Source organism: Corvus brachyrhynchos, unplaced genomic scaffold (genome assembly GCF_000691975.1).
Source record: "Corvus brachyrhynchos isolate BGI_N302 unplaced genomic scaffold, ASM69197v1 scaffold90, whole genome shotgun sequence".
Classification (NCBI taxonomy): Eukaryota; Metazoa; Chordata; class Aves; order Passeriformes; family Corvidae; genus Corvus; species Corvus brachyrhynchos.
Window position 1 is genome coordinate 6,533,277 of NW_008236932.1, and position 12,188 is coordinate 6,545,464.

Genomic DNA, 12,188 nt, shown 5'->3' on the forward strand with positions numbered 1-12,188 from the left:
TTTGGTGAAGAACAGTGTTTACCCTAAGGCTATATATAAAAAGCAAAACCGAACCATTTGGGCAGAGCTCACATCAGCAGAGCTTGTTGCTCTGCTGCTCTGTGATCTCTCCTGTAGCTATAAGTATAAACTGCTCTTGCTTTCATCTCATCTAAGTTGTTTTCCTGTCATTTCCATGCAAAATACATAATTAGGAAGTAAACAGTGCTACTAGGGCCAGTCTCCTTAGTAGTTTCACATCTCTGAACTTTTATCTAAACTGAATATATTAAACTATCTTTCATATATGTTTTCTTTACCTTTTTCCTTTCTTATCCTTTTTCCCTCTCTTAATACCTATTTTTCTCTGCCTTTGGAAACAATTTAAAAGCAATCCAACCTAAGGCACTGATAGGTAACATCAACTGGTCCTGAGCCACACCTACGGAAAAGCATGACCTCACTAAAATAATGGCATGTAATTTTTAAGTATGAATGAGATACAGAGGGAGATATTCAATCACATTTTAATAAAAAAAAATCCCCTAGTTCCACCACTTGGCTTTTTGCATACACAAGAATCATTATGTTTTAGGATATTCTAAACACTGTCTAAGCATGATCCTCACAGAGACAGACTTGTCAGCTTTCCTTACAATACTCATCAGTAACTGAAAGACTAATATGGACAAACTTGACAAATTTTTTGTTCTGCTCAATTGCAAGCTACAGATCCCCATAATCTCTAGCACAGGGCTTGTCTCATGTACAAGTTCCTTGTACTCAAGTGCTGCAGTAACATGGTTAAGTGGCAACAACTTTTTCAGAAAGTATGTATTTTGATAGAGAAATGAAGGCACACACTGGTGAGCAGAAAGACACAAGCTGACCTTACCTTCCAACATCAGTAAATGAAACTCGAACCACTGACAATTATATTTCATCTATTTAAATGCTGTTTGCAGACAGAGTAGATGTTTATAAAGACAGGCTCAATCTTAAGATCTTTATGGATGGGTTTTTCAGTGGGAAAAGCTGCATAAATCCTCTACTTCCCCATAGCCATTCTAAGTAGCGATGAGTAAAAAGCAGGATATAATCTATTCAAAATATTGCTGTATCAGTCCATGGAACAGTAAATGAGAATTCATGCCACCAATCTCCATTGCATTTATCCTATTTACTGGTATTCTCAGCAGGATAAAGCATAGTGCTTTTCCCCTACCTGAAGAGGAAATCCTTTTAATCAAGAAGAAAAAAGAATAAAATAAGTGTACAGTGCGCTTGCCCACCTATTTTTACTGAGTGCTATAACTTTAAAAAGAATCTATCAGTAGTATTATGAATTACGGTACTAATAAATGCCTTATTTCAAATAAATAAACAAACAAAAAGTTTTGCTATAGTAACACTATAAATAATGGCTGTTAACTGCAAATTGTACCATTGGCTTTTCTTCCCCTTTACCATGACAGTCTAACTAGAGGTTACTGGCAGTAATTAGCCATGTTCAGGGACATTATTGGTTTCAAAAATTCAATGTGTTACCAAAATAAAACACATTTTCCAATCAGGATGTTAATATTTCTACATATTGAACTTTCTGCCATAAATAGGATGACAGTATTGAAAACCAAGATTGAGTGTCTGCTAGACTTTAATTTTTGCCACATGGAAAAATGTTCATTGAAATAAATTTGGTTATTGACTAAGTCTTCAAAAATCAACCCATTACCATTACATTCATCATTCTGAGTAACCTGCATTCAGGAACACAACAAATATTGCTATGAACCCCTAATGGTGGAGATTGCTCAGTAGCATACAAGCCATTGCTTACAGAGAAATCTGGCTCTTCTAGGTGCTATTTTTTGTAGAACTGGAGTGTTGCTAAAACTATTACAAGACATTTTTATAATTAAATAGTAAAATTAAAGACAGCACAAAGGCTTCTACAGAAACTCAAAATATTTTGAATGGGCTGTTAAATTTTTACACTTAAACCCTGCAAGTGTTTACAGACAACCAGACTGCTCCTCAATAGTAATAATACATTAATTTTTACTGGACACAAACCCTGATATAGTCCATTGACTCTACTTAGCTACTCTAGCATAGAACTAGTCATGTGGCTATGACTAAAAATAAAGTAACCAATTAGCTGCTTCTCATAAATTAGAAAAAGCATTTTAAAATATATTTGGTTTTGGTTGTACATTAATAGCTTAATCTGTATTTTGTTCTCTGGGTTTTTAGCAGTACATTTCCCATTGACTTTTCCCATTTGTCTTCAGAAGACATGATTGCAACTAGTAAAATAATTGATTTTCACAAGAAGGTAAGAGACTTATCCTGTTGGCAGTGAGGGTGAAAGGCATTTAGACACTTTGGAAGGTCACACTGATTTTTCATTGACTTTTTTCACCTCAATAAATACAGTCTGACAAACGCTCATGCCGCACTTAGGATCTCAGTTTGAAACAAAAGTGAATTTTAAAGAGAGTGTGGGTGTTGTCAAGCCTTCTGCACAACAGAAAGCTTTAGCCTTTGAGCAGCAGTTAAACATAATGCATTCACACTACATGATTACACAATAAACTAGAGCCACTAATATTCTTATTATTTGTCTTGCTGACAGATTTTTATGAGTACTAACATCACTGTGAGTTCTTTTTAAGCAAGATCTTCCATAATCTGAGACATACTCTTCCTCCTTGAAATAAAGTTCTTTCAACGCTTCCTCTGTGACATCTTCAACCTTAAATACATTCACTTGACCTCTCTTATGCCTGCAATCATTAAATATGTCTTTAATGTCCATGGACTTCTCAAAACGCTTCTGTTTTTCCCATGTTCAGCATCTTACAAAATCAGCCCATGACATAGATAATGCACAAGTCCCCCCTTTACCTTTGTAGAGGCACATGCACACATCTAGCACATGTTTGTGGACTGGAACATAAACCACTTCTGTTTCTATTCCAATGCTTGCTCTACATATATCATGAAGTTTCTTGATTAGTTCCTCAATCGAGACTATGTACATTTTTTAAGAAACTCTTGCCATTAATTTAAAATGAAAATGACTGAAAGTGGTACCCTAAATGTTTTTTGGAAGTGTTACAATCTTTGTTAATACTGAATTGGAATATGCCTTAAGCACTTAACATACATTAACTTCATATTCTCTGCCTAATTTGACACAGAATGAGAGAAAACTCCAAATAACAGCATGCTTATAGAAAATGAGTCATCATGGTGCACGTCTAGGGTTAATGAAAATTACCTTTCAAAAAAATTATATCATCAGTCGGGACAAAACACTCATTTTAAGAGAAACAAAGAACATCTAGCAGAGTTCTTCCTGAAACTGGCTATTAGAAGGCTTTCTGTTGACCATCATGAATTACTATTGGGTTTTTTCCCCCAACTGCTTTAGTTTAAAGCACATACTTTAAGCAAAACTAAGATATCAGGTTTCAGCATGTGGAGACACATCTTGACAGAAAGAAAACTCAGACTGACACCATTGACTGTTTTGTTTGAAGAAAGAGAATCTACTATTTCCCTCTTGAAACATACACTCTGTTGCCTTATCCCTTACTAAAACCTGGATGACCAGTCAGGGGTTTTTTAGAAGACATTCTGAGGAAGGCAGAGCTGTTTAAATTGCATACAATGCAACCAGATGATCGTGAAAGTACACCTTCAGCCTTCCTCTACAGTCTCTACTGCCTGTAATTAATTATGGAATGTTTGGTATATCCCTACACTCATACTTTTGTTTGTTTCATGAGAGGACTGTTCACCCAAGATATTAATCTTAGCTTGAACAGTCATTAGGTACGTTCTCAGTCCAAAATTTCAAATAACATATTGTAAGTGTAGTGAAAAAGATATTTTTTTTCTCTCATGACACTATAAAGTTGTTACAAACACCTGAGAAGAAAAAAAAAAAAAAAAACAAACCTGTATTCTTTTAATACTAGTAAATACATTTTACTGACCCAGCAGCGAAGCCCACCTGCATCAAATCAATGGTTTCACTGGATTTGTTTCATGAGAAGAGTATTCCCTGAAACCTACAGATTGCTTTCATCAGTAAGAGAATATTAAAAATAGCTTATTCTGGTCTGCAGGGCCATCATCAGTACTGCTGATGATCACACTGGGCTCCTGTCACAATTTTCAGATGAAGCAGCTACGACAGTAAAACAAACCACAATTTTCTCCATGTGAGCTCCTAGGCACAGACCATTCTCTCTCTACAAACACAAAGCCTCTTGGTAACTCAGATAAGCTTCTGAGACTTAAAAAATCCTTTTCAGGTATTTTCAGCAGCTTCACATCCTCCAGAAGACTTAGGTATTTTTCAGTAGATTTCTATTTCAAAGCCCTCAAAACCAGCTAAAATGTAAAACACTGTGGTAGGTAAAAGCCAGTTAGAAGACTTTTTAAAAACAAATGAAAATTAACACACAACACAGTTAAAAGACTTAGCCTTTGCATTTCTCAGAAGAAACTAATTTAGAGGAGATGCATGATAACTGAGAGATCCTACAATCAAGAGTATTTTGACAGTTTTCTAACAATGACATATTTGAATTTCATGGGAACAGAATTATTAAAGTTTTATTAAATAAAACTACACCTACTATGCAGTAAAATACAAAACAGAACAATGTTTTTTTCCACATAGCTTCATACTCAGAGGAGTTTCACTCTATACTTGGTGTCTATGTTTATGTGAAGAAAGTAAAACATAGGTTGCTAAACAAAGCCAGATTTTGATTTAAACAGTACCTGCAAGATTTACATGGAGCATAAGAGAACCATACATTTAGATCTGTGTCACAGAGCTCTTCTGTAAAATGTTAGTTCATGGGAAACCTTGTAAAGCAAAACAAAATCAAACATTTTTGTTCTAATTCAGAGCGACATCTCTTAAGAAAAAAAAATCAAAGAATTCTGACTGGAAATATCTATCACATTTCTGAGATATCAAAATGTTTTGTTTCAGTTTCAAAAATACAATACTAAATGCATTAACACACCCTGAAATGAAATATTGCCCTTTGCTCCCCCACCAATCTAACATGTCTCTATAATTTTGAAGTAACCATGTTTATACCAAGAAAAGGAATCTGAGTAATCAGGCAAAACCTGTCTTCTTTGGAGTACATACAGGCTGTGGAAGAAGCTCATAAATCCATCCTTAATCAGTAAATGCAAATTTGCTCCTTTTCTTCACCCTATGCAGGAGAGACACTTAGGACATTAAAGCAATTATACTTTTACTTGATTGAGAAGACCAGTAGTGGAATATGGGGTTTTGGAGGAAGCAAATGATCTCCCAGATGGGTTCTGAAGTCAAGAAAAATTTCCTTTAATTGTACGTTTAGTATAAAAAATTTTAAGGGAGAGGCATTTTTCATGATTACTTAATTTGAGTTACTGAATTGTGCTCAAGGTACAGGCCTCTAAATCATGAAAATACAAGGGAAGGTGGGGGAGGAAGCTTTTACTCTTTTTTTTCTAAAAAAAAAAAAAAGTAATTTTTTGGCTGCAAGCAGTGCAACTGGAAGTACTATTGAGTTGTTTAAGTCAAACTAATGGATCACAGAAGTGTCCAGTAAATACTTTCAGGCTTAGTCTTCTGGTTACTACATATTCAGTTAGAACTTCAGGAAAAAAATCCCTAACATTAGCTGTCATGAAAGATTCTCCCCCCTCTTTTTGCCTTCTCAACCGCAATAGATTTGTATAGTTTAAATTAAGTGGACAAGCTATTCTGGATGTCTGCTCTACAGTCAAATTTATACATACACACACACACACATATATATATATATACACACACATTCATATCCTTATATACACAGATATGTATATATATATATAAGTAGATTACTCTGGTAGTGAATACATATAACTATATACCTTTAGAGTTGTATATTTTCATGCAATGGACTGGACTAATCAACAGTTCTAACTGAACCTCTCTCTGATCTGCTGAGCTTGGATACATTCCCAATGACATTTTCCCTTGTCAACAGCACCTGGTTAAAAAGTTTCTGTCCCTTTACCTGTCCCTGATCAATTTTTCTGACCTCACTACTGCAGCTCACTTCCAAAGAAGCTTTTTGAAAGTTTGCTTTTGAAAACTGGATGACTGAAATTGCCCTAGATTAAAAAAAAGAATAGCCTGTCTCAAAGTGAGTAAAATCAGAAAAAGATACAGAACATAGGCACACACAGAAAAGTGATCATTCCCACCATGACTTTGTAGGACACCCAGCTAGAAACAATGTCCCCTTGCCACCCCCAAATACTACCAATTTAAACTATGAAGAAGGGAGGGAAAAAAAATAAAAAAAATTTTAAAAGGGGTTTTCTTCAGTTATTATCGCCTATTTTTCTTATTCAGCTTTGAAATTTTGGGATCAAGTACTTCTTTCAAAGTAATGAGTTAGCAAAAATATATGCTGAATTGTGGAGGATAAACACTGTGATGGCATTCAAAAGATTTCCCGTGAAATATCTCTGCAATATACTTCACCTCAACATCAATGCAAATGGTCATCTTCCATCACTACAAGCATCTTATTTTAATTGATCCATGCTGTTCATTTAAAAATCCCAGCTCCATCATGTCAGTGCTTTTTGCATCTGAAGGGAAAAAAACATAAGAATGCTTATTGCTTAATACAAAAATAATAATTGCCACTTCTATTTATCAAATAAGTCTCTTTTAAAAATGTTGTATCAGGTATGTTCTCAAATGCTTTCCTTTCCATCTTAAAAAAAAAAGATCAGATTCAGACACTGAGATCTCTATCAGGTCTTCACTAGGGTATTCATTCCCATGTAACTTTACCTTGATTGTCTCAAGCTCATAAGCACATATAAATTTATAAAAATTAAGTTTATTACCATGTATCAGAATTTATTAGTCTATATTTCCCATACACTAACATCTGACACAATTATGTTCCTACACAAAAAGAGCCTGTGAACAGATGTCCATGAAAGCCTGACTGACATCAGGGTGGCAAAGCAGGGAGAGGTGTCTTTGCAGAGTGCTTGACATTTAACATATTCACTTTGTGCACAGGAGAACCAATGACAGCTCTTCCTGCCCACTTATGTGAGGAAATGCCATGGAAATGCCCAGCATATCAGAGCTGGCTCACAAATGGACCTGGCTCCATTAACACCCTTCATTGTGAAATTCCTCACCATATGATATTTCTCAGCAACAATGTACCACCACTGTTATTAGTTGCTGGCTCACTCCTGCCATGAGCAGTCACGGGAATATCCACTGCTCAAAAGGAAATGGGCTAACACAGAGCTGGCTGAATGCCCAGAACTGCAGATAGCCCTTGGCACCTGCTCTGCTCCATACCAACTACTGCTGGACATGCGCATGCCCACGACAACATGGCACACGCAGTGCGTCTCCCACTGAGTAGCAAAGTGCACCTCCTGTGACTTGCAGCCTGGTCCCTTGCTAGTGGTCCCCCAGCAAGTGAAGTCTGACATCAGGGAAGGGGATGTGGGTGTTGTGGCACAGCCATCCTCAGGCTGTTGAGGCAAGCAAATAGTCACACTACTACATTTTATTAAGTGCAGTTTTCAGTCCTCTTCTTTCACACATGTACCTTTATTCAGGGTTTATAGTGACTAGACTTCTATCGCTGTAAAACATGATTCCATGTATAAACAACAGTTCAGCGAATATTCAGTCATTTATTACCACAGCTGTCATGTTCACAGCAACTATCTAGATTAGCTACTTCGTCACCAGTGACAACTAAATTTCTTGGGAATAATCTTCAGTTCCATATTGATTTGACTGTTCTGCTCCTGTCACCAGATATTTTTCAGATTAGTAAGTCACACTGCATTATCCTTACACAATATAGAGCCTCACACAACAATTATCTCAGCTGACTTTCATAGGACTGTTCCTGGTAGAAGTTATTCATTAAGGTTATCAGCCTACATACTCAGATTTCAGCATAGTTGTCTCCAGCTCTGATCACAAAGAGCCCCTTTAGCAGCGTTGCAGAACCAGTAAGATGGTAAAGCCACACTGTCTCAATCAAATGGGTCATTTTACACACTTTGGGATTTTTTCTATATCATCTTACAGCACTTTAATTTACTCAATAGGAAAAAAATATATATCTTGCAGCTTTCCCCACTAACTCTTTTTCAAGATGTTACCCTGCCTCACAATTTTTCACCGCTTATAAAATTTTACACTTTAATACTGCTTGCATTTTTTAATTTACCTATTCCTTTGTGCTCATTTCCCCTTCTCATCTCCTTACTGAACATCCTCCTCAAGCCCCAGTCTGTAATTTCACTAATTTCTTTCCAGTTTGTGATGTAAATGATTCAACAAGTTATTACTTACTTTTATCACCTCTTTCCCGTGTCTTCATTTTTTTCCTGCACTGTTCATTCTTCTATTCCTTCAGTATAACTTTCCCCATACTCTACAGTCACCTCAAAACTCTCTGAAACACTGACAACTAGAAGTTGATCAAGTATGATGGAAGAAATACCACATTGAATTTGATGACCTCTTATAATTTTTCCCAAAACCATTTGCTATTAAGCTCTACAGAGTACCAATTCAGATTGATTTTGTTGTCATGTTCTTGCATGGTAGATCTCAGTTCAGTAGAACAATATAATGAGAAAAACACTATTACTGCTTCTGTTACAGACAGAGTTTCCACTTGTAAGACATACCATGAAGATGGGTTTCATTATAAATCCAATCTCACTTCCATGAAGCTAAAATGCAAGCAGCATTTCAATAATGACTAGGTGTTTTTATTTACTAAACACAATAAAAATATATTTTCTGTAGAACTGAATGAGTGAGATTTTCAGGCAAATTATTTCCAAATCAGTTAAGATAGAGCTATTTGTTAGAAGCATGCAGAAAAATAAGAAAACCATTCTTTATGGAAAACACAAAAGACATGGGATTCCTGACTGACAAAATGCAAAACTGTTACCCTGATTTTTATTTGCTTTAGTCCAAACTGCACTGTTTTTTCACAGAAATACCAACAGAACTTGTCACCTAACTCAGGGACAGGGACTATCTCTTACATTTTTGAGTGTTAGGCATCAGCATTTTAAAAAATTATGATTCCACCATGAGTGCCCTTCTTCTCTTAGCCAATAACGCCAGTTACTATTTTAGCAGAACAGATTTATGAAGAACCCCTACACTGGTAGGGTAGATTTAATAACTTGCTGAAGGCCAAGGCAGATACTGGGAGAATGTAGAATGACCCACTCTAGGAGAGGAGCAAGTTCAAGTCCATCTGAGGAACCTGAAGGCTCACAAGTCCGTAGAACCTGATGAGATACATCACTCAGCAAGCACAAAAACAGTTTAATGTTAAGGACATGTAGGTTTCAATTTCTAGGGTAAAACAGGACTACCACAGCTGAAAAAGGAATACCGTGTTTCCATGATGGCAACAAATCTTCACTTGGGGAGTATTTAAGGACTACTTTTCTGTAAGGAATGAAATCGGCAACAGAATGAGGAATGTCTATCTGGAATAGATTGGCAGCCATGCACATCAATTTTATAGCTGAATACAGATTAAAAGCGTGGGAAAATTAAATACATCAATCTGTAAAATTTTTAGAGTATTTTGCATATTTTATTTTATAATTTTTAAAGTTTAATTGAAACTTGAAACCTAGCACAAAAAATCGGTTATGGGCAACCTGTTATCTAGGCACCCTGATCTCCACTTTTCAGCTGTAACATAGAAAGACTTACCCAGATATTAAGAAATTGCATTCTTTATAGTTCCCAGATTTATGACACATTTAAGGCAAATCCAGATTATGCAGCTTTGTCACCTTTAATCCCCAGCTTTAGGGCAAGTAGAACTCATTTTAGTGATTATTCTTTTGCAAAACAAACACAAACTATCAGTATAATACCATCACTTCAGAAGGGTCAAATTTTATTTGCTTTTCTCAGGCCAGTACTTACGCTGGCTTCCAAAAGACTGTTGTATGAATAAATAACTTTTTCCCTGTCTCCCAAAACATTACCAGTATCTAAAAGAATCAATAGTCAGCAACAGGTGCATAGCAAGAAGGAAAAAAATGAGAAATAAAGCAAAAAATTTCCAAGCTGAGCAGAGTATAACTACAGACATAAAATCTTAAAACAATTTAATCCCTAGAAAATTAGTCAAATCACGCTGAAATGAGAATGTGCCATCTCCAGCATCCTTGGGAGAAAAGGAAATAAGAATTCAGTGAATCTCCAGGTGGGAAGCATAGAGTAAAGAAATACTCATCTATGAAATCTTTTGTCTGGACTCCACCATTGTTTTTGGATGCCTTCAGATCTTTGCTTTAAGTACTGGTGATAACCAGTGGGGATGAGAGGAAGGACAGGCTCACAAAACCTATTTTGCCACCACGACCTTCATAGAAATCTGAACACAAGCAAGCATATGCTCCTGGTTCCTGAAAGCTGTAGCACACTGAAATAGAAGTGGAATCAGAGATCCTATAAGACAGAAATGCAGAGAGAATATTTCGATCCTGTAACTTGGTGTGTATTTGGGTGTGTATTCAGAAAAGCTGTTATATAAAAAATTCCATATAAAGATTAGAGTCTGTATGTGTATGCATTCACATACACACATGCATGTACTCCTACCACCATTGCAAAGATACAAAACTACACAGCCCTTATCCACCTTCTAGTACCCTCCACTATTTTTCCTCATATTATTAATATGTACTCCCAGTAACATTAATATGTACTAATATTAATATGTATTAATGTGTACTCTCACTCAGTTTCTGGTAAAAGTTGCCAAGTTGTGAACTTGCAGGTGAAAAGCTGTCTCCTACAGATCTTATAAAAATGGCACAGTCTCCAGATCTGCAGTGGTGCACAGCTTCACTACATGGCATTTAACCTTTTCTTCAAATTATGAAGGATTACTCAGAAAAAAGAATGAGGCAGCTAAGGAGAAATGTCCACTGCTCTGCAACATCTTAGTTAACTGTGTTTAACTGATGTGCTGAACTTACCTCACTCTTGCTTTTAATGGTCATGACTCAGCTCAATCAGTGATTACTGAACCACACTATTTCATTATCTTCCACATTGGTGCACATTGTTTTTCAAAAAATTCAGCTGTACAAACAACTTTCTCTAATACCTTCTGTATTCCAGAAAGTTTGTGAGCCATTTCAATCAAAAAGCACTGTATAATGTACTTAACATTCCAGAGAAGATTATTCTAAATGCATGTCCAACAAATTTTCTAGTGAGCCAGCATCACTGAAGCTTGCAGTTGTCATAACTTTGCAACCATACAACCCTCATAGATTCAGTTAAATGAGATTCCTAATAAGCTGCATCATGACCTGAATTTCATTTCACAAAATTTATGCTAGTAGCTAAAAAGAAATTTCTTATTTGGACAGCTCCTATCTAAATTACTAAAATTCCTGCTTTGAAAAGAAATGTGTTAGTGAAAAAAGTCTGAGACTGCATAAATGTACTGAACAATCATGTCACTGAAAAGAGATAGCACGAAAAGGACAGTTTTCATACCTCTGCCTAAAGAGGAAAAAAATTAGGTAAGTTCATAAAGTGATTGCAGAGACTCGAGATCATGATCAAACTTTATCATGAGTTAAAGCTACATATACACATTATAGCTTAACTCACACAGTTTTATGCAGAAAAACTGGCAGCTTTCCTGGTCTCTGTTTTATTTCTTTTTATTGCAAAGAGTGCACAATGACAGTATTTTGGCTAGTTGTTCCCTTACAGACAGAATTACACATTTTCAAATTCCACATCAGAAGCTCACCTTTTTCTTTCTGAAGAATCAGTAGTGATAGTAAGGACTTTATTTACAAATAATGTTAAGAAAACCAGTGTGTAGGCTTTGTCAGTCAACACCCTCAGGGTAACATCTCTCCTATCCTAAAAATCGCCTTTATTTTTTCAGTATACTCACACAGTATATGGAAATCTTTTAAAGTTAAGAGTTGATTCCCTGAATCAACTGAACCCATCTGTGTTGTGAACCTCTTTTCTTAACAGTTCTAAAGAGCAAAACAAGTTAAAAATTCCCTACAATTAAAAATGACGGATGAAAATCAACATACATAAAAATAGGATT